This window comes from Loxodonta africana, chromosome 6, assembly GCF_030014295.1.
Source record: "Loxodonta africana isolate mLoxAfr1 chromosome 6, mLoxAfr1.hap2, whole genome shotgun sequence".
In the NCBI taxonomy this organism is placed as follows: Eukaryota; Metazoa; Chordata; class Mammalia; order Proboscidea; family Elephantidae; genus Loxodonta; species Loxodonta africana.
Window position 1 is genome coordinate 117,707,601 of NC_087347.1, and position 20,123 is coordinate 117,727,723.

Consider the following 20,123-nt stretch of genomic DNA (forward strand, 5'->3'; position numbering starts at 1 on the left):
CAGCCAAGCATGCTAACCATTTGTACTACCCAGAGACTCTGGCTAAAGAGCAGTTTTCATCATATTTTTTCTAAAACTTTTTTTGGCGGCTCCTTCAAGAGAGATAGTAAGTTACCCCATAGCATCTTTATTTCCAATTTGAATAATCTCATGACTATCCACACTTCACACAAACTTTCTTCCCCAACCTCTTCACAATGCCTGTCTCTTTTGTCAGAGCATTCGATGGTTTTGCTAATCAATGTGAATGGTACTAAATACCCTGAACATTTCATTTGGAAGTTAAGTGGAAAACCCAATTGTGCATTATGTATCTGAAATTACTTTCATTGGAAAGCCTTGGAATGGAATTATTAAAAATTTCTTTAATTAATTTGGTACAGAAGTTCATTGTGAGGAGCTTCTGGGATAATGCGGCAGCTCTGATAAGAGTATTGAACTGCTGCCGTTGGAGCCCCTGAAAGCCAGGTTTTGCAGCCTGGAGAAGTCACCCCCCTCTCCGATACCCCCTCCCCGTTACCTGGCAACTCACAAATGGGCTCAATTGCAGATGGAAGTCAAAAAGGACAGCCCATTGAAGGCTCCCTGGGTGTGCTCATCAATTGTAAATGAGATCATTATCCGATCAAGTTGAATATGAATGATGGTGGGCTTAGTCAGCCTGCTAAAGAAGTCAGAAATTTCAGGAAAGTAAATGAATACATAAAATCAAAGAGATCCAATAAAGTGAAAGTTTCACTCTTAAGGAAAAAAAAAAAATCTTGGGGCCTAAAAATCCATTTTCTTTTAAAAGTGAATTTTTCTCATTCCTTGGAGCTCTGGTGGTGCAGTGGTTAAGAGCTCGGCTGCTAACCAAAAGGTCAGCAGTTTGAATCTACCAGCCATTTCTCGGAAACCCTATGGGGCAGCTCTACTCTGTCCTATTGAGTCGGAATCCACTGGACCATAACTGAGGTTTTTTGCTTGTGTGTGTGTGTTTTTTACTCTGACAACCCCAATTCAGCTTTCCTGAGCTCAGCCAGCCCTTCCCAGCTCGCAGTGCACAGAAGTGCCCAGCCACAGTGATGGGGTGCATGCCCCACACAGAAACTTCAGTCCAAGGGCACCCACTCTCTTAAAAGCAGCATTGCAGTTTCCAAGATTTTCCATGAAATATGCTTTCTGTTGTAATGAATTTATAAAAATACCTTCAAAGATGGTATTTTAGACAAAACCTTTACTTTTAAAGATTTTTTCCTATTTTTACAAAGTTAATTTTTTTTTCATTTTCCATATGACTCCCAATTTTTTAAACATCAAATTATGAAAAAAGTCTTCACGTGACATTTGACTCTAATTTCCCTATAATTTGAAGTAGCTGGGAGGGAAAGACTCTGGAATGTTTGATATGTAAGGAAATTTAGAAAGCGCCTAGTTTACAGGTTTTTCCCAACCTGTCTTCCTGAGGGCTGATGTGGACAGTCATTATGCAAAGCAGATACAGCCCTCTAGCCAAAGCCTTGGTGGTTCTGATTAAGAGCTACAGCTGCAAACCAAAAGGTCAGCTGTTCGAATTCACCAGCCACTCCTTGGAAACCCTCTGGAGCAGTTCTACTCTGTCCTATAAGGCTACTATGAGTCAGAATCGACTCAATGGCAACTTTTGTTTTCTTGGTAGCCAAAGGTAGAACATTTAATTGTGCTCGTGCAGAACCTGCTCGTAGACCAAGCAGCAGTCTTTCAAACAGAACAAGGGGATACTGTGTGGTTTATAGTCAGTAAAGGTGTGGGTCAGCGTTGTATCCTTTCACCATTCTTATTCAATCTGTATGCTGAGCATATAATCCAGAAAGCTGGACTATATGAGGAAGAAAAGGACATCAGGGTTGGAGCAAGACTCATTAACCACCTGCATTATGCAGATAACACATCCTTGCTCACTGAAAGTAAAAGGGACTTGAAGCACTTACTGATGAAGATCAAAGACCACAGCCTTCAGTATGGATTGTACCTCAACATAAAGAAAACAAAAATCCTCACAACTGGATGAATAAACAACATTATGATAAATGGAGAAAATATTGAAGTTGTAAAAGACTTCATTTTACTTAGATCCACAATCAACACCCATGGAAGCAGCAGTCAAGAAATTAAAAGACACATTGCATTGGATAAATCTGCTGCAAAAGACATCTTTAAAGTATTCAAAAGCAAAGTTGTCACCTTGAAGACTAAGGTGCACCTGACCCAAGCCATGGTATTTTCAATCACATCATATGCATGTGAAAGCTGGACAATGAGTAAAGAAGACCTAAAAAGAATTGACACCTTTGAATTATGGTGTTGGTGAAGAATATTGAATATACCTTGGACTGCCAGAAGAACAAACAAATCTGTTTTGGAAGAAATACAGCCGGAATGCTCCTTGGCAGCAAGGATGGTGAGACTTTGTCTCATGTACTTTGGACATGTTATCAGGAGGGACCAGTCCCTGGAGAAGGACATCATGCTTGGTAAAGTAGAAGGTCAGCAAAAAAGAGGAAGATCCTCAACAAAATGAAATGACACAGCGGCTGCAACAATGGGCTCAAGCATAACAACAATTGTAAGGATGGAGCAGAACTGGGCAGTGTTTCATTCTGTTGCACATAGAGTTGCTATGAGTCGGAACTGACTCAACGGTACCTAATAGCAACAGCCAAAGGTAAAGGAGCCCTGGTAAAAGGTAAAAAAAAAAGGAGTGGTTAATTGCTCACCTGTTTTTGTTTTTTTTTTTAACCAAAAGTTTGGCAGCTCGAACCCACCAGCTGCTCTGTGGCAGCTGTGGCAGTCTGCTTCTGTAAAAATTACAGCCTTAGGAACACTATGGGGCACTTCTACTCTGTCCTCTAGGATTGCCATGAGTCAGGATCGACTCAACGGTAATGGGTAATGGAGCCAAAGGTAAAGGAGCCCTGATTGTGCAACTGTTAAGCACTCGGCTGCTCACTTCAAAGTTGGCAGTTTGAACACACCCAGCCCCTCTGCAGGGGAAAGATCTGACGATCTGCTCCTGTAAAGATTATAGCCTAGAAAACCCTATGGAGCAGCCCTACTCTGTCACATGGTGTTGCTGTGAGTCAAAAATTGACTCAACGGCACCTAACAATCACAAGACCCAAAGGTAAAGTCTGGTGTGGGTGCTGGAGAAGGGACCCCAGAGCTCGACAAGGCCCCCTTACGCTTGCATTGGCCAAAGATAGGGATAGGTTGTGCACCATTAATCCAGTCCAGGGATCAGCAAGCCTTACCATAAAGGGCAGGAAGTAAATATTTTGCACTTTGCAGACCAAGAGGCAGAATTGAGATTATGTAAATCTACATAAAATTATTTAAAATGTAATCATTTACAAATGTAAAATTCATTCTTATCTTGCAGGCAATACAAAAACAGGTGAGGGGCCAGATTTTTGAACTGTAGTGTGCCAAACACTGATTTGTCCAGCTAGGAAACTGAGTCCACATCTAGTTGTTATACTGATAAAGGAACTAGACTCCAGAATGGTAAAAAAACAAACAAAAAAATCATAATAATAATTTAAGTCTGTCCACAAAACAATTAGATAGTTTGTCCCTTCCCTGCTCCACCATAAATCCCTATTCCTCTTCTTGCCTCATCTTCCTTCCTTTCTCCTTCCCTGCAGTCTCATGCTCCTTCACTTTCCCCTCCCTCTGTCCCTGCCCTTTGTCTGAGACCCAGGCTTCTCTGGGCAGGTAGGTGACCCTTCATGCCAAGGAGGATACTGATCCCTGGCTTAGATCAAATGCCCAGTTCAGACATTATTTTATTTTAGGACCCTATACACCACCTTCACATCCTTTCCTTGGTCAGTATTCCAACATGGCACCTTAATATAGACTCCAAAACAAAACCAAACCCGTTGCCGTCAAGTGGATTCTGACTCATACCTACTCTACAGGACAGAGTAGAACTGCCCCACAGGGTTTCCAAGGAATAGCTGGTGGATTCAAACTGCCAACCTTTTGGTTAGTAGCCATAGCTCTTAACCACTATGCCACCAGGGCTCCTGATACAGACCAAGAGAATAAATTACTAAGCGACCGTTTATTGAACGTTTGGTAGGTACTGGGCCCTATTTTAGGCACTTGAAATGCATCGTTTCCAATTCTCCCAGCACTACTTACGAGGCCCTGGAGCAAGCCTAGGCTTTGTAATCCAGATGAATTTGGACCCAAAGCTCAACTCCATTCAATACTTAGTATAGGAATCTGGCAATCTACTTATATTCACCGAGTCTTAATTTCCACTTGAAAAACGGAAATAAGCATATCTTATCAAGAAGGATGAAAATAATAAGTCAAGTACTTGACATGGTGCCTAGCATGGATGGCGAAGAAATAAAAATGCCCTTCTTTTCAAAGTAGGGGAAGATGATGTGAAATGCTGCTTGCGGTGTGTAGAGAACTGAAAGAGGATGCTGACGTGGGAGCAGGAGAGAGTTTGCATGGGAAATAGTGGATGGTAAGTGGAAAGGAAGGTGGGGACAGCTGAAATAGTGGATGACCAGTGGAAAAGAAGGTGGGGACAGTTGAAATAGTGGAAGACCAGTGGAAAGGAAAGTGGGGATAGCTGAAATAGTGGATGACCAGTGGAAAGGAAGGCGGATACAGCTTAAATAGTGGATGACCAGTGGAAAGGAAGGTGGGGAATGCTGAAATAGTGGAAGACCAGTGGAAAGGAAGTCAGGGACTGCTGAAATAGTGGATGACCATTGGAAAAGAAGATGGGGACAGTTGAATAGTGGATGGCCAGTGGAAAAGAAGGTGGGGACTGCTGAAATAGTGGATGACCAGTGGAAAGGAACGTGGAATAGCTGAAATAGTGAATGACTATTGGAAAGGAAGATAGACAGCTGAAATAGTGGATGACGCGTGGGAAGAAAGGTGGAGACAACTCTCACTCCTTTTCTGTGCCATCACAGGCACAGATCTCTGTGAGATCCTGAGCCTCTCCCCAGATCTAGGGGCACAGCTGTACTCTTGGTTCTGATAGTATGAGGTATTAACAAACAAAAAAAAGGGATTTAAGCTGCTATTTAAGACACTGTGACAATTTTCAACAAAAAGTTGGGGATCTTTCAAAGAATTGCAGTACCCTTAAGCATCTGCCTTCTTTGGGAATAAAGACTTAAGAGAGGTGCTCTACAGAGGCAGACAACTGTTTCTCTGTGTTCTGCCAGGAAGTCCAAGCAGGCTTTTTAAATTAAGGATCAACAGTGGGTAGTATCTGCTTTAGCTCAAGGCTGTTCAGGCTTCTGAGGGGAGGGAGCAGGGTATCCCTTTAATCCAGACAGACAGTCTCCTCCAGGACTGCCAGGCCCCTCATAAGACATCAGGTCACTTAGGTTGTCAGGTCCCACAGTGAGGCCGACACAGCCTGGGTGGAGGTATACAGGAGAGGAAGGTGTAACTTGGCTGGGTTGAGCTGAGAATGATATTATTTTCAGAATTGTCTAGGAGTATTATGAGTCAAGAAGGAGTCACAAAAGGCACTGAATCGTATGTTAACCTGAAAGGCTGCAGCTGTAGAGCTGATCGGTGAGAAATCTTTTGGCTGCAAGAAAGGAAACCCCATGTAAACTAGCTAAAGTTGAAATGTTTTGTTTTTAATTAGGATCCACCGTATGTCACAAAACCCAGCAGCAGACAGTCCAGCTGAATCTCACAGGAACCGGAAAACCATTAGCCCATTTGCCTCCAAGTGACCTCCAATTCCTTGAAGCCTCTTATGTGTCAGAGTAGAACTGTGCTCCATAGGGTTTTCTGTGGCTGAGTTTCTGGAAGCAGATCACCAGGCTTTTGTTCGGGGCACCTCTGGGTAGACTTGAACCTCCAACATGCTAGCGGTTAAGCATGTTAACCATTTACACCTGATTCCCCTTTGCCTTGAGGCAGGATAAACTCTGTAATGAAATTTATGCGCCAGAGCTGTGAACCCTTGGGATCAGGCTAAGGCTGGACTTCCCTTGAAATTACCCCTTGTGTGGTTTCTTTCCCTGTCCACTTCCTTCCAGGTTTCTGTGGAGAATACTTTGTCTACAAACAACTTCCACATAAGTCCCTATCTTAGGGTCTACTTTTGGGAAAGCTGATCAAAGACAGGGAGAGGTGAAGAACTGAGCAAGTATCTCATTGCTACAGATGGGATCTAGTTCTCTGTCTCTGGGGTGGTCTTTTTCTCTCCTCTCTGCGTATCTGCTCCATTCTCCGCTCTGCAGATGGGTCTCCTCTGAAATACCCTCTGTTTTTGGTCCCCATTAACTTCGACCTGCATGTGGCTCTGCATTGCCGTGTGTGAAAAACGAGGAAGATCCCGATTTTCTGTCCAGGTTATCATGAACCTCCAAAACCACTTTGTAATGATATTCTGTACCTCTCAGAGAGAAGCTAAGCAAAATATCGAATCTTTACTCAAAAGCTAACAAAAGAAAGGCAAACAGCTAGCTAAAATTATCACGGTAACTAAAATTCTCAAGGACCTGTGAGCTAGAATCTTCTATCAGACTGTTAAGTGCTAGTTTCTGTCTAAAATTTATTTTCTTAAGAAATGGGTCATAATTGTATATTCTGTTTTTCCCCAATAAGTCTTCTGATAATATCTGGTTAGATATCAAAATTCTTTGTTAAAAATCTATATATAAAAACTTGCCTTCGCCCATAGGGTGAGCACCAAAACCATAAAACCAAACCCACTGCCATCAAGCTGATTCTGACTCATAGCGACCCTATAGGACAGAGTAGAACTGCCCCATGGAGTTTCCAAGGAGCGACTGGTGGATTCAAACTGCTAGGGATGCATCCTTGTCTATTGCTTGCACTTTAGCTTAAATCTATCCTCATTAGCTCTTAAAACAGACACTGGAATACCAGAGTCAGACCAGGGCAGGGTGAGTCAATTGCTGATGCTCCTGGACCCCCAGATGAGCTTTGAGAAGCAGGAATCCCCTGGTGGCACAGTTAAGTATGCAGCTACTAACCCAAAGATCGGCAGTTAAAACCCCCCTAGAGGTACCTTGGAAAAAGGCCTAGTGATCTACTTCTGAAAGGTCACAGCCTTGAAAACTCTGTGCAGCAGTTGTACTCTGACACACATGGGGCCGCCATGAGTTGAAATTAACTTGATGCAAGCGGTATAGCTCAAACCCAAAACCAACCTGTTGATGTCGAGTTGAAACCATCTCATTGGGCAATTCCATAGAGTCCCCATACAACTGAGCAGGGTGTATCACGTGAACCGACTGTGGGATTACCCTCCCTCACTATCCTGGCTGGTCCTCCAAGCACACAATTACGAAGGGCTGTGCTCGGCTGCTAGCCAAAATGTCGGCAGTTTGAATGGCCTCGCTGTGAGGGGGCCAGCCTGGGGTGAGGCCAGAACGCTGAGATGGCAAAGCAGGAAGGCTTCGTGCAGCTGCTGAATTAAGCAGCCTGGAGCCACTCTATCTTCGGTCTTTATTGTTTAAACTTGTTGAGTAAGATTTTTCGTTATTTGTAGGTGAAGGCATCTGAGCTGATAGAGCATTCAGTGCAGGCTCGCTATTATTATTTTTATATTAGCTATTATTCTTCTGCCCTGTTCCCACAGGTCTTCTCATTCCTAGCTATTTACTTGAACTTTGGACAAACTTCCATATTTGCGTTTTCTGATCTTATCTGAAGGCCTGGCCTTTGACCTGTGGCCTGTCTTTTACAGAAGAGAGTGGTAGCTCTTGTTTTGCCTCCCCCTTTTTCCAGTGACACCTCCCCCACTTCCCAGCTACAGAGCCCCTTCCACATGGGGCCCCTCTGGTACAAGGGTGGGTCCAGGATTCAGGACTGACTGAAACTATCATAGAGAAGGCACGGTTTTCCCCAAGGTTTCTAGGCCTGGGCATCACATAAGCCAGGAGCTGCTAGTGGCCGCTAGCCCACCCAGGCTCTGACAGTCCCAGTGGCTGCATCCCAGATCCTGCTAACTCCTATCACCCCAGACCTACTCACAGCTTCCCTTGATGATGGCAGCTGCGAACTCCACCCAGCCCAGCGCCTGCCCCAGTAGGAGCTATGCTAGGAGCCCTCATCCAATGGAAGTGAAAGCTGGAAAGGGCTGTGTTGTAGTTTCCTAGAGCTGCTGTAACAGAAATGCCACAGGTGGGTGACTTTAAAGGACAGAAATTTATTTTCTCATAGTTCAGAAGGCTAAAAGTCCAAATTCAGGGTATGGTCCTAGGGGGTCTTCTTCGTCTGCTTTTGCTTCTAACCAAAACCAAACCCGTTGCTACTGAGTCAATTCCGATTTATAGCAACCCTACAGGATAGAGGAGAACTGCCCCATAGGGTTTCCAAGGTGGATTCAAACTGCAGCAGCCAAGCTATTAACTACTTTGCCACTGGGGTTCCTATTTCTGCTTCTAGTAGCTGGCAATCCATGGAGTTTCTGGGTTTGCAGATTCATGCACCTCCCTCATCAGATAGCATCTGTCTTCCGCCTGTGTCTATGCTGCTTTTTTACCTAACTCAGGAGCAATTAGGTTTAGAATCCACCCTACAGTGGTGTGACTTCAACGAATTGATTATGTTACATTAGGTTGCATTATGGAGGGTGATTAGGTTAGATTACATTCACGGGTAAGGGAGTTAGAATTCCAACACATATTTTTGGGGAGACACAATTCAATCCAAAACAAGGCCTTTACTCCGTGTCTGGAGTAAATATGCCTGGAGCAGGTGAGAAGAATGAGAGAAGGGAACTGAGCTCTGGCTTCTGTCATTTCTATCCACTGCGTGAGACCACTTCTCCCAACTAGCCCTTCTGCCCAATTTCCTCAGGCCTGGTGTCCCCCATCAGCCCTCTGGTGGGATGGAGATCTAGCACCAGACCTCAGGCACTTGGCAGGGAGTCCTGATGATTCTGCCTGGTTTCTGTCAATCATTTTCCTCCAGGGTGAACCTACCATCTATTCTCAAGCAGATTCAAGAGAATGACATTGAAGACAGTCAAAGCTGAGGACAGTTCAGTCTGCCCAACTATCCTGTCCCTCAGCCCTTGGTCACAATCCAGGACATGATCAGCCTTGAGACTGCCTCACTCAGCACAACTCCCAGACCTCCCACCTGTAGGGCTCCTACATACTTCAAGGTTTATAGCAACCCCATGCCTTTTAGCACATATCAGTGGAACGAGGATTAATTTTGACTTGAAGCCATGAGCTCAAAGTAAACGTTCCCCAAGGAATTATCAGTCCTGAGTCAAGAATACCTGAGAGCTCGGGGAGAAATTTCACACTTGACTGCAGTTCTTTCATCAATTCCATTAAAATTAGCAGAGCCATTTTCCAACTCTGTTGATTCTGTCTTCAGAGGGTTAAGGAGAGAATAGAAAAGGAAATCTAAAGCAATCCCAAACTGAGATAAAATGCGATCTACCTACTTTTCACAAAGTCTCCATAATGTAAAGATTAAAAGTACTTCCCTTTTAAATCACCTGGCTTTTCTTAATGTCCCCTGTGTCACTTGGGGTTCTGTGAAAAGATATTTATTGGGGGAAATATCTATGAAGGATAAAGGGGAGAGGAAGCTGATATAAGTGGGAGAGCCTTCAGGCTGCAGTGCAGGTCTGACACCTATGAGAGAAGGAGGGAAGGATAGAGTAGGAGGAGCTTCACACTGCAGTGCTGCTGAGAGAAAGCTTCACCTAGGTAGATGCCAAGCCCCAGAACTAAAACTTCCCATCAGGAGGGTCCCGCATTGGGAAGAAATGGCTCTAGTACCACATCATGCTCAGCATTTGTGGGGAGAAGACTGGGGAGCGAGAAGCCTCAGCGTGAATGCAGCATGTTGGCCACCAGCTAGCCTCCTTGCAGCAGATCCTCTTGAAGGGCTATCTGATGGCGTGCCTCCATGGCCCACAGCCCTGCACACACATGGCTCCTCCCTGAATCCTAGAAGCCCTGCTGCTGCCTCTGTCCTTCATGTTTTACCAACCATAGCCTGTCTTGCTCACTTGTTATCTTAGTTTACTATTTCAATAAATTCCGATTGTTATGGATTGAACTCTGTCCCCCAAAAGATAAGCTGAAATCCTAAGCCCTGCACCTGTAAATGTGAGCTTGTTTGGGGAAATAGGGTTTTTCTTTGCAGATCGTATCAGTTAAGTGAGGTCTTCCCATGGTAAACTGAGTCAATCCTAGTCCCTTCTGAGTGTCATCTTATAAAAGAGGAGAGACATGGAAAGCGAGTCTCACAAAAGGAAGACAGATGCCATGGAATGACAAAGGCTTATGCATCTATAAGCAGAGAAGGAATGCCAAGGATTGCCAGCAGCCACCAGAAGCTAAGAAAGAGGCATGGAACAGCTTTTCTCTCTCAAAGTCCCCAAAAGGAATTGACACGGCCAACATCCTGATTTGGGTTTCTAGTCTCCGGAATGGTAAGAAAATACATTTCTGTTCTTTAAAGCCACCCACTTTGTGGTATTTTGTTATGGCAGCCCTAGTAAACTAAGACGCTGATTAGGCAAAGGATGTAAGGGATCCACAAGATGGATTCATTCAGCCTTTATCAAGCACTTATCTACCGTATGAGATAATTAGGTCTATATGTGAAGAAACTCCAAGTCTAGGCTAGGGTCTCTCAGTGTTTGCTGTACATTAGAATCAGCTGGGAAGCTTTAAAACTAGAGTGGGGAGGGAGGAAAGAAAGGGGGTCAGCAAACTATGACCCACAGACCAAATTCAGCTGCTACTTGTTTTCATAGGGCTCTCAAGCTAAGAAAAGATTTTACATTTTTAAATGATTGAAAACAAAAAATCAAAAGAAGGATATTTCACAGCATGTGAAAATTATATGAAATCGAATGTTCAGTGCCCCTAAATAAAGTTTTATTAGAACACAGCTTTGCTCATCCGTTTAGATACTGTCTGTGGCTGCTTTCAAGCAACAATGGCAGAGTAGTTGAGACAGAGGTCATATGACCCACAAAGCCTAAAATATTTACTATCTGGCCCTTTAAAAAAGTGTATGAATCCCTGGGGCAAGCTGCTAAGTGTCCCTGGGGTTGTGCTACTAGAAACTTACTGGGACCTTGGTGAGAGCCCTGAAGGAGGCACCTCAGGGTGGGTGCAGAAACCAGTCTGCATCATGGCCCCCCAGGTTCCTTACTCATCCTGGATCCCTGACAAATACTGAATCTTACTGGCCAAGAAGAAAGGAAATGACAGATTTCCTGGTGATAATTATCTGTGTTGCCTGTACTTTAAGGAATGCCTAGTCTTTTAACTAATTTACAATAAAAACTACTCTGGACCGCCTTTGGAAAAGGTTGTTTATATTACTTACTTCTCCAAGTAAGTACATCCTTCCTCGTTCCTAGATTTGTTGATGTTAGTTGCCGTTAAATCGGCTCCAACTCATGGTGACTCCATGTATAATAGAACAAAATGTTACCTGGTCCTGCATCATCCTCATGATCATCGGTATGTTTGAGTCCATTGTTTTGGCTATTGTCAGTTCATCTCATTAAGGGTTTCCCTCGTTTTCCTTGGACCTCTACTTTAGCAATTATGATGTCCTTTTTTAGCAACTGGTCTTTCCTGAAGATGTGTTCAAAGTAAGCCAGCTGAAGTCCACTTCTAAGGAACATCCTGGTTGTATTTCTTTTAAGACTGATTTGTTTTTTGGGCACTCCACAGTATATTCAATATTCTTTGCCAACAGCACAGTTTGAATACATCAATTCTTCTGTCTTCCTTTTGCATTACCCAATTTTCACATGCACATGAGGTGATTGAAAAGGGGTCTTCAAAGCAGCCTGTAGTACTAACTTCATTTGCTCTACCGATTCCTTCGACATACCTTCCTTTTCCATCTTTCCATCTTACCACCAGTCACGTCTACGTGGAGTATCTTTGCTTCTCGGGTGCTATCTGAAAACATCTCAGAAGAATCTTTGACAATATGAAATGTTGACAGGGCTTAAAAATTCACACTCATAGCTTATCACCTGAACAGCATAAAAGGAAGAGTCTTTTTTCCGGCTCGAACCTTAAGCATATCATCTAGCTGGAGAGGTAGAAATCTGTACATAACAAATGACTGCTCATGCTCCAGAGGCTTAGAATTCACCCTGTAGAAGTCCAGCATTCACACCGAGTTGGGTAAATGGTACTGATGGGGAGAAGGACCTCAAAGCTTCCCCCTGCTTTTCTTTGAGTCCTAACAAAGGACTTCTCAGTTGAGCCTGTTAAAGTTGCTAACATAGAACAGCTCTTAACTGGTCCCTTTTACCATAACTGCCTGCCTTGATTTTCTTTGTTTTCCCCAGCAAACGCTTTGGAATTCTCTCCATGAAGTCTGCATTTTCTCTTAGTGGCAATGTTTATAGTCCTCTTGATAGAGAACTACTTTGTGTTTTCATTTCAAGGATAATCTTAATTTTTTTTTCCTTTACCAGTTATAATAAGAAAACTCTTTAACAGCAATGATCTGCAAGTAAAAGATTTCCATAGAGTAAGATGCTAGTTTTTAGAGGTAGTCTTTCTCAAACCAGGGTCTGAGGATGAATTCTTGGGGAGGCATAAGAAATTTCTTTTCCTTTTATCGCTTATGAGATGTAGTAAAAAAAAAGAACAAAGCTCTGTTTTTGACATATGGCTATGGGAAGTTGGAAGCACTTAAAGAATCTATCAACACCAAGAAGACTAGAATGGTTGGGTTCCTCAAGGACTTTCAATATCTTAATTGTTGGTGGTAAATATAATGCGGTGTTAAGAAGTCTTGAGATGGAAATATGACCCCTGAAAAGCCCAACCTAAGATGCTCTTTGAAGAAAAACCTAGCTGTTCATTGCGGGATGGTGGTTGTTATGGTGATGACAGGAGATTGGAGAAGATGAGGTACAAACGGGCAGCACCCCATCAATAAACTCTCCTCTGAACCAAGCTTGAGACAGGGTACGTCCAGCAGTCATGAGAGATGTCAGCAGACACTATCATGTCAATAAAATCTACAGTTCATGAGCCAGGACATTTTCTGTAGCCTTGGTGGGCTAGCCTGTAAAAAGGGGGACATGGGTTCTTTATTAGAAACAATAATGCCGTTGTCGTTAGTTGCCATGAAGTCCACTCCAACACATGGTGACCCCATGTACAACAGAACAAAACATTGCCTAGTTCTGTGCCATCTTCAGCATCATTGGTATGCTTGAAATCATTTTTGCCACCAATGTATATTTTAACTGCCTTCCAACCTAGGAGTTTTCACTGGCTAATTTTTGGAAGTAGATTGCCAGGCCTTTCTTTCTAGTCTTAGTCTGGAAACTTCACTGAAACCTATCCACCATGGGTGACCCTGCTGGTGTTTGAAATACCAGTGGCATAGTTTCCAGCAAGTCACCACAGTCTGACAAACTGACCAAACCCAAATCCAAACCCATCGAGTCAATTCTGACTTACAGAGACCCAACAGACAGGGAAGAACTGCCCTATAGGGTTTCCAAGAAGTGGCTGGTAGATTCAAACTGCCAACCTTTTGGTTAGTAGCCAAGCTCTGAACCACTGTGCCACGAGGGCTCCAGACAGGTAGAAAATGAGCAGCACCACAGATGAGAAAATAAATAAAAAGAAACATCTGTTGAGTACTTTCTCTGTACCAGACACTGTACGAAGCATTTTGTACATTGATAGTTGTCAACTCCAGGAGGTGGATATTTATTATCTTCATTTCATGATAAAGAAACTGAGACACAGAGAGGCTAAGTAACTTAGTCCATGACCTATAGCTAGCAAGTGCCCAGGCAGTACCCTCAGAGCCCAGATGTTTAACTGTTATAACCACACCACCTCCCACAAGTAAAATGTTGGAGGCACTCAAAGAAAAAGATCTTAATTCTTGCTGGGAAGTCAGGGAAGTCTTTAGGGGTTGAGAATTAGGCAAGATTTCCAGGCTTTGGACAGTCAGGAGTTAGGAGGGAAAAGCATTGATGATGAAGGGACCAGCACAAAAAAGGCAGAGCAGCACCTTTCCTAGGAGGGTTTCCCTTTGTATGTAAACTGGATCCCCCTTCCTTGTGGCCATAACAACTGTGCTCAGATTGGGCACTCAGATGATAGGTGGTAGCATCCGTATATTATGAACAGAAGCAGAGCTGGGAGATACATAGATAATAATAGCCTGGGAGCTCCTGTGCCTGAAGTTAGCACTTACCCTGGTCTTTTGTTTCCTGAGTCAAGTATTTTCCTCTTTTTGTTAAGGTAATTTGAGCCTGAAAATAACCCACTGGGATAGGAAACTTCCACTCCAGAGCCCTTGGCAAGGACTGAATACTCGTTCCCCTCCTACCGGTCCTACCTTCCCTGGAGTTGGTGTCAGACAAAGAAAGTGGCTTTGAGCCTGACCAGGAGAAAATGTCAGGAATTCCCAAGACAGCCCAACCATGGCTGGGAAGAGAATAAGCACACCACTCTTTCCCAAGGCTTCTGGAAGTCATCCTGCTAGTGGGTCTATTTGCCAGCCATGCCACCAAACCGGGCAGCCTAGGGAGGCACATCCTGGGAAGCAGCTGCAAAGTCTGCCATGCAGGTGTTTGATTTGGAGTTCACATGATTTCTTACATAAATGAACGGAAAATATACGTCCTCTGGGAATATTTTCAGATCAATTTAAGAGAATAAGCACTTCATGGGTTTTGTTGAGAAAAGGAATTGGGGTAGAGAACCCACAACCTTTTTCATGCTCTGGCTCTCAAAGTGTGATCCCCAATCACAGCATTATGGAGATTTGAGACTTGTTAGAAATGCAAACTCTCAGGCCCCAGCAATCTTTTAACATGCCCTCCCAGATGATTCTGGTGCCCATTTTCATGAGTTTAAGAACCACGTGAGAAGAATTTCAGGACTGTGGTTCACTCCCCTCCTTTTGTAAAAGCATCATTGCTTTGTGATGCTGTATAATTTAAAGTAACCTAATTCTGCATCCTCCTCCCACCCCCTCAAATGCTACTACATTTTGTAGAAGTGATAAGGCTAATCTGGGGCAAAGGAGTCCAGCAAATATTCACCTTTGAAGCTCCCCCGGTGAACACCAATCTCACTGTCATAGGAAACAGGAGCTATTCCAGGAATATCAACACTGGGGCATAATTTCTAGATATCTATCTTTCTGGTCCAGGCTTAAAAAGCAGGACTATCAACCATTCACGTTTTAGGGTAAATTAGACGCTCCTCTCCCCACACCCATTGCATATCATGGCACAGATGGTCCTGATGGCAGGCACATTGAAAATTCCCAGAGACTATATGGGCAAGGACAAGGAAAAGCATATTGTTCCCACGTTGCACTGTGAAGGAAATGGGATTTGGATGGAAGAGGCAAGGGAAGGAAATGAGGCCCTGGGAGGGACTGTTCGATTTTGACACTCAATTCCTCCCCTTCCTACTTAGCACTTGCTAAACATCAGCACTCAAGCCCTCACGAGAATGAACCTTGGAAGGCAGAGCTAATCCCAGCTGTCCCAGAGATGGGCAAGCTAAACAAAAAGAGGGGCTCTAACTTAGGGTCTTGGAAACTCTGAGTGCAGGAAACGCCAGAATTCCCCAGATCAAAGCGGTGGCTCTTTGACAGGTACACTGGCTCCCTGGCTTTACTGCCTTTGCGCAGCCAGTTTCATGGCCTCTGTCTGTATCTGCTGTCCTGGATGGGGGTACTGGTAGAACTCTCACCTTCCATGTGGGAGACCCAGGTGATCAATTCCTGGCCAATGCACCTCATGTGCAGCCACTACCTGTCTGTGGAGGCTTATGTGTTGCTACGATGTTGAACAGGTTTCAGAGGTGCTTTCAGACTAAGATGAACTAGGAAGAAAGGCCTGGTGATCTTCTTCTAAAAATCAGACAATAAAATCCTTATTGGCCAATGGTCTAATCCACAACCAGTCATGGGGATGGTGCAGGACCAGGCAACATTTTGTGCACTGTGCATGGGGTCCCCATGAATCGGGCCAACTCAACAGCAGCTGACAATAATTGTGAGCTGGAAGATCCTTTTGGAGGGAGCACGGAGGCTCTCCCATGCCCACTCTATTCACCGCCATCCCAGGAGCACTGCCTTGGCTTTGACATGGAGACCAGAAGTAACTCCTCTCGCTTCTGTATCTGTGGATAACAAAGGCAAAGGTTTTGTCACGTGGACTCCCACTCTGTGGTCATATGATTGGCTAACAAACGAGTGAATCCAAGAGAGAAAAGGAAAACAATACATTTGAAATGCCTTCCCAAAAAATAACCTAAATTTAAAGGCTCAAAAGGGGACACATCAAATTCCATTAGATTCCATGACTAAGTATGCCTGGGTTGTCTGTGAACAGAGTTTGTGTTAGTTAGCAAACGGTAATGCCAGACAAACATTCCCTCAGCTGGACTGGCTGGGCCCTGGCACCTTTGAGAATCTTCTTCACCCTTGGCTAGAGGTAAAGGTGACACAAGCGGTCCTAGTTGGGGCCCCAAAGTTTTTGTACAGCCCACAAGGTCCACACAGGAGTGTCATAGAAAGGGAACAAATGTTCCTTCCTCTTTAAAACCAACCACTCACGGTGGAGTTGGTTCTAACCCACCCATGGCAAGCCCCTGCGTGTCAGAGTAGAACTGCGCTCCATAGGGTTTTCAATGGCTGTGATCTTTCAGAAGCAGATCAGCAAGGCTTTCTTCCAAGGCACTTCTGGGTAGATTCAAACTGCCAACCTTTCAGTTACCAGTTGAATGTGTTAATAGTTTGCACCACAATCTCCCCCAAAATCACAGCTGGTCAGCACCCCCACTCGGAGGCTCCGGGTCATGGAGCTCATCACCTCTAGAAGCTTCTCTGAGCATTTACTATGCACAGAGGTGTAGAAATTGACCATTTCTACCTTCCCAGTCCTGCTGCTGGTCTCCCTCCCCAAATGTGCGTGGCCACTGCATTCTCTGCACCACCCACACCCTCTCATCTCCAACTTCCTGTCAAAATGGCTCCGTTGCCCACTAGGGAGTTGGCAGAGCTCCTGAAAGGTTTCCAGGTTTTTCTGCCTTGGCAGGGGAGAGGCATAGACCCCTAAGCAGTGCAGGTGTCTAGTGAAAGCAGCTGACTTCTTAAAGAGAGACTGGGCAGGGCTGGAGTTCAAGGGTGTACACATGTCCTACTCTGTAAGGTCAAGGTGCCCTTGCAGCAGGGAAATAGCCACCCATCCCCAAAACACCATATCACCCAGTGGAGAGGATCCTGGCCTCTCAGCTTCTCACAGCTTTCTTCCCATCTCAGTTCCTGGAGCAAACCTTCAGAGGGCCTTTCTCCACTCTGTCTTTAACGATAGCGAGACACTCAGACTCCAGAGTATGGGCCAAAAAAAAAAAAAAGGAACAAAGAAACAAAAATGAAATAGAGAGGAAGAAAGAACCAACAGATTTCAACCTTTGTTATCACTGAACTGGATACAAATTAAAAAAAAGGCAGTTGCCATGGAGTTGATTCCAACTCATGGTGACCCCGTGTGTGTCAGAGTAGAACTGTGCTCCACAGGGTTTTAATTGCTGATTTTTTGGAAAGAGATCACCAGGCCTTTCTTCTGAGATGCCTCTGGGTGGACTTCAGCTGCCAACCTTTTGGTTAGCAGTTGAGCACCTTAACAGGTTACATCTCCCAGGGATTTGGAGTAAGAATAGAGATAACCGAATTTCCACGCCTTCTGAATTAGGGTCACAACTGTCCTTCTGCCTGGGATGCTCTGGCTCCAGAGTGGCGCTGAGAGAAGAGGAAGAGGGAGATACCAAACCCGGCCTTGGCTCTGCATTTCGCCTGGAGTGGGGGCCATCTCCTGCTGGCTCTGGGCAGGCAGTGAAGTAGGCAGTTGCAGGAAGTCAGCACCAAGAGTCCCCACAACAGCCAGAGGCAGATTCTCAGCTGAGCTGGCCTCTGGGGCCATTCAGCTCCCTATCCCACTGTCATCAATCATGAACTGGGAAAAACTTGCGGTGCTAGAGTTTATTATCAGCTCTTAATGAAAATGTATGAGTTTCACAGAATAGTCTGAAAAGCATGGAGTGTCTGAACTCGAAACGGAAAAATTGTTTGATTAGGTGCTAGGACAAAAGTGATTGCCTGATTACAGCTGGGAGCAGGGTGAAGAGAAAGGCCCTGGCACCATCAGCACGTGGGAGACAATGGCGCCTCTGCGGTTGCAGCCTGTGCTGTGGGTGGGAGAACCCTCCTCAAGGATGGGTCGGGGGTTTGCTGAAATAAAAATAATCAAATAAGCAGCTTGTATATTGAATACTTGCCAGGCTGTGTGAGAAGGGCTCTACAAACCCCATTTCATTCAGTCCTCACATCAATCCTATAACGTTGGAAGCATAATCCTCATTTTGTTATTACCTGCCGTCGAATTGGCCCCAACTCATGGCAACCCCATATAAGATGGAAAGAAATGTTGCAGGTCTGTGTCATCCCCATGATCTGTTGTAGGTCTGACCATTGTGATCCATAGCGTTTTCATTGGTTGGTTTTACTAGATCGCCAGGCCTTTCTTCCTAGTCTGTCTCAGTCTGGAAACCCAAAAAAAAAAAAAAAACCCAAAACTCCTTACCATCAAGTCGATTCCGACTCATAGCTATCCTATAGGACAGAGAAGAACTGCCCCATAGGCTTTCCAAGGAATGGCTGGTGGATTCAAACTGCTGACCTATTGGTTAGCAGCCGTAGCTCTTAACCACTGCGCCACAATCTGTTCAGCATCCTAGCAACACACACAAGCCTCCACTGACTGACAGGTGGTGGCTGGGAATGAATCCTGGGTTTCCCCCACGGAAGGCAAGGATTCTACCACCGAACCACCACTGCCCCCAACCTCATTTTACAGGTGAGGAAACTGAGGCTCAGAGATACTATATAAATTGACTGAGATCTCAGTAAGATTCAAACCCAGGTCTACCTGTCTCTAGAGCTTGGACCCTTAACCAAGAATTGGCAAATTTTTCTGCAAAGGGCCGGACAGTAAATGTTTTATTTTGTGGGCAGCGCATGTACAGCCTATTTGCATGCTCTTCTTTGTTTTTGTGTTTTGAAAATCCTTTAAAAATGTAAAAACCATTCTTAGCTCTCTGGCAGTACAAGGCCTGGCCACAGGTTTGGTTTGGCCCGTGGGCTATAGTTTGCTGATTTCTGTTCTTAACCATGACTCCGTACTTCCATCTAGCTGTGTGACCTTGAACAAGCATTTCTCCTCTATCTGCTACAGGCGTGTCTTTGAAATGGGTTTAGAAAGCAATTGTAAGATAGGAAGTTGAGAAATGGAAGGCTGGCCTTAAGTCAACTTTCTAACTCCCTGGGAATTTTAGTATTTACTATAGTTGCTGTTCTCGTGATTTCTTCGTGATTTTACTTTAGGAAAATCCTTCCAAGCTTCAAGGCCGCAGTATTCAAATAACAAAGTAGCCCAAAGATTTTTTGAAACAAAGTGGGAGTATAATTAAATAAACATAAATGGACAGTACAAAATATCACCTAGCCAATCATAGGAATTAGATGTGAAAAAGACTGACAGCATCATTCGCTAAGTTTACAACTTCTCCCTTCGATGAGTGTAAGGCCAAGACTGACTTTAAACACATGAAGCGCAGGACAAATGATATAAATTAATTGACTGATTACTTACTATTACATCTTATCTTCTTTTTTAAAGATTTTTTTCCAAATTTCATTATTTTGTTGTTGTTGAAAACATATGCCAATTCAACACGTTCTACATGTACAATTTAGTGACACCAATGACATTCTTCGAGTTGTGTAACCACTCACACCCTCCTATTCTGAGTTGTTCCTCCTTCATTAACATAAACTCACTGCCGTCTAAGTTTCCTATCTAATCTTTCAGTTTGATCCCATACAGACAGTTCTTAAAAGAACTTAATACTCAAGGCAGACCTTATTTACAGGTGAAGCTAAACTATTGCTCAGTTTTAAAATGACTGCAGGGGGTATCTTTGGTTTAAGGTTTAAAGATTATCTCAGGGCAATAGTTTCAGGAGTTCATCTAGCCTCCATGGCTCCAGAAAGTCTGGAATCCATGAGAATTTGAAGTT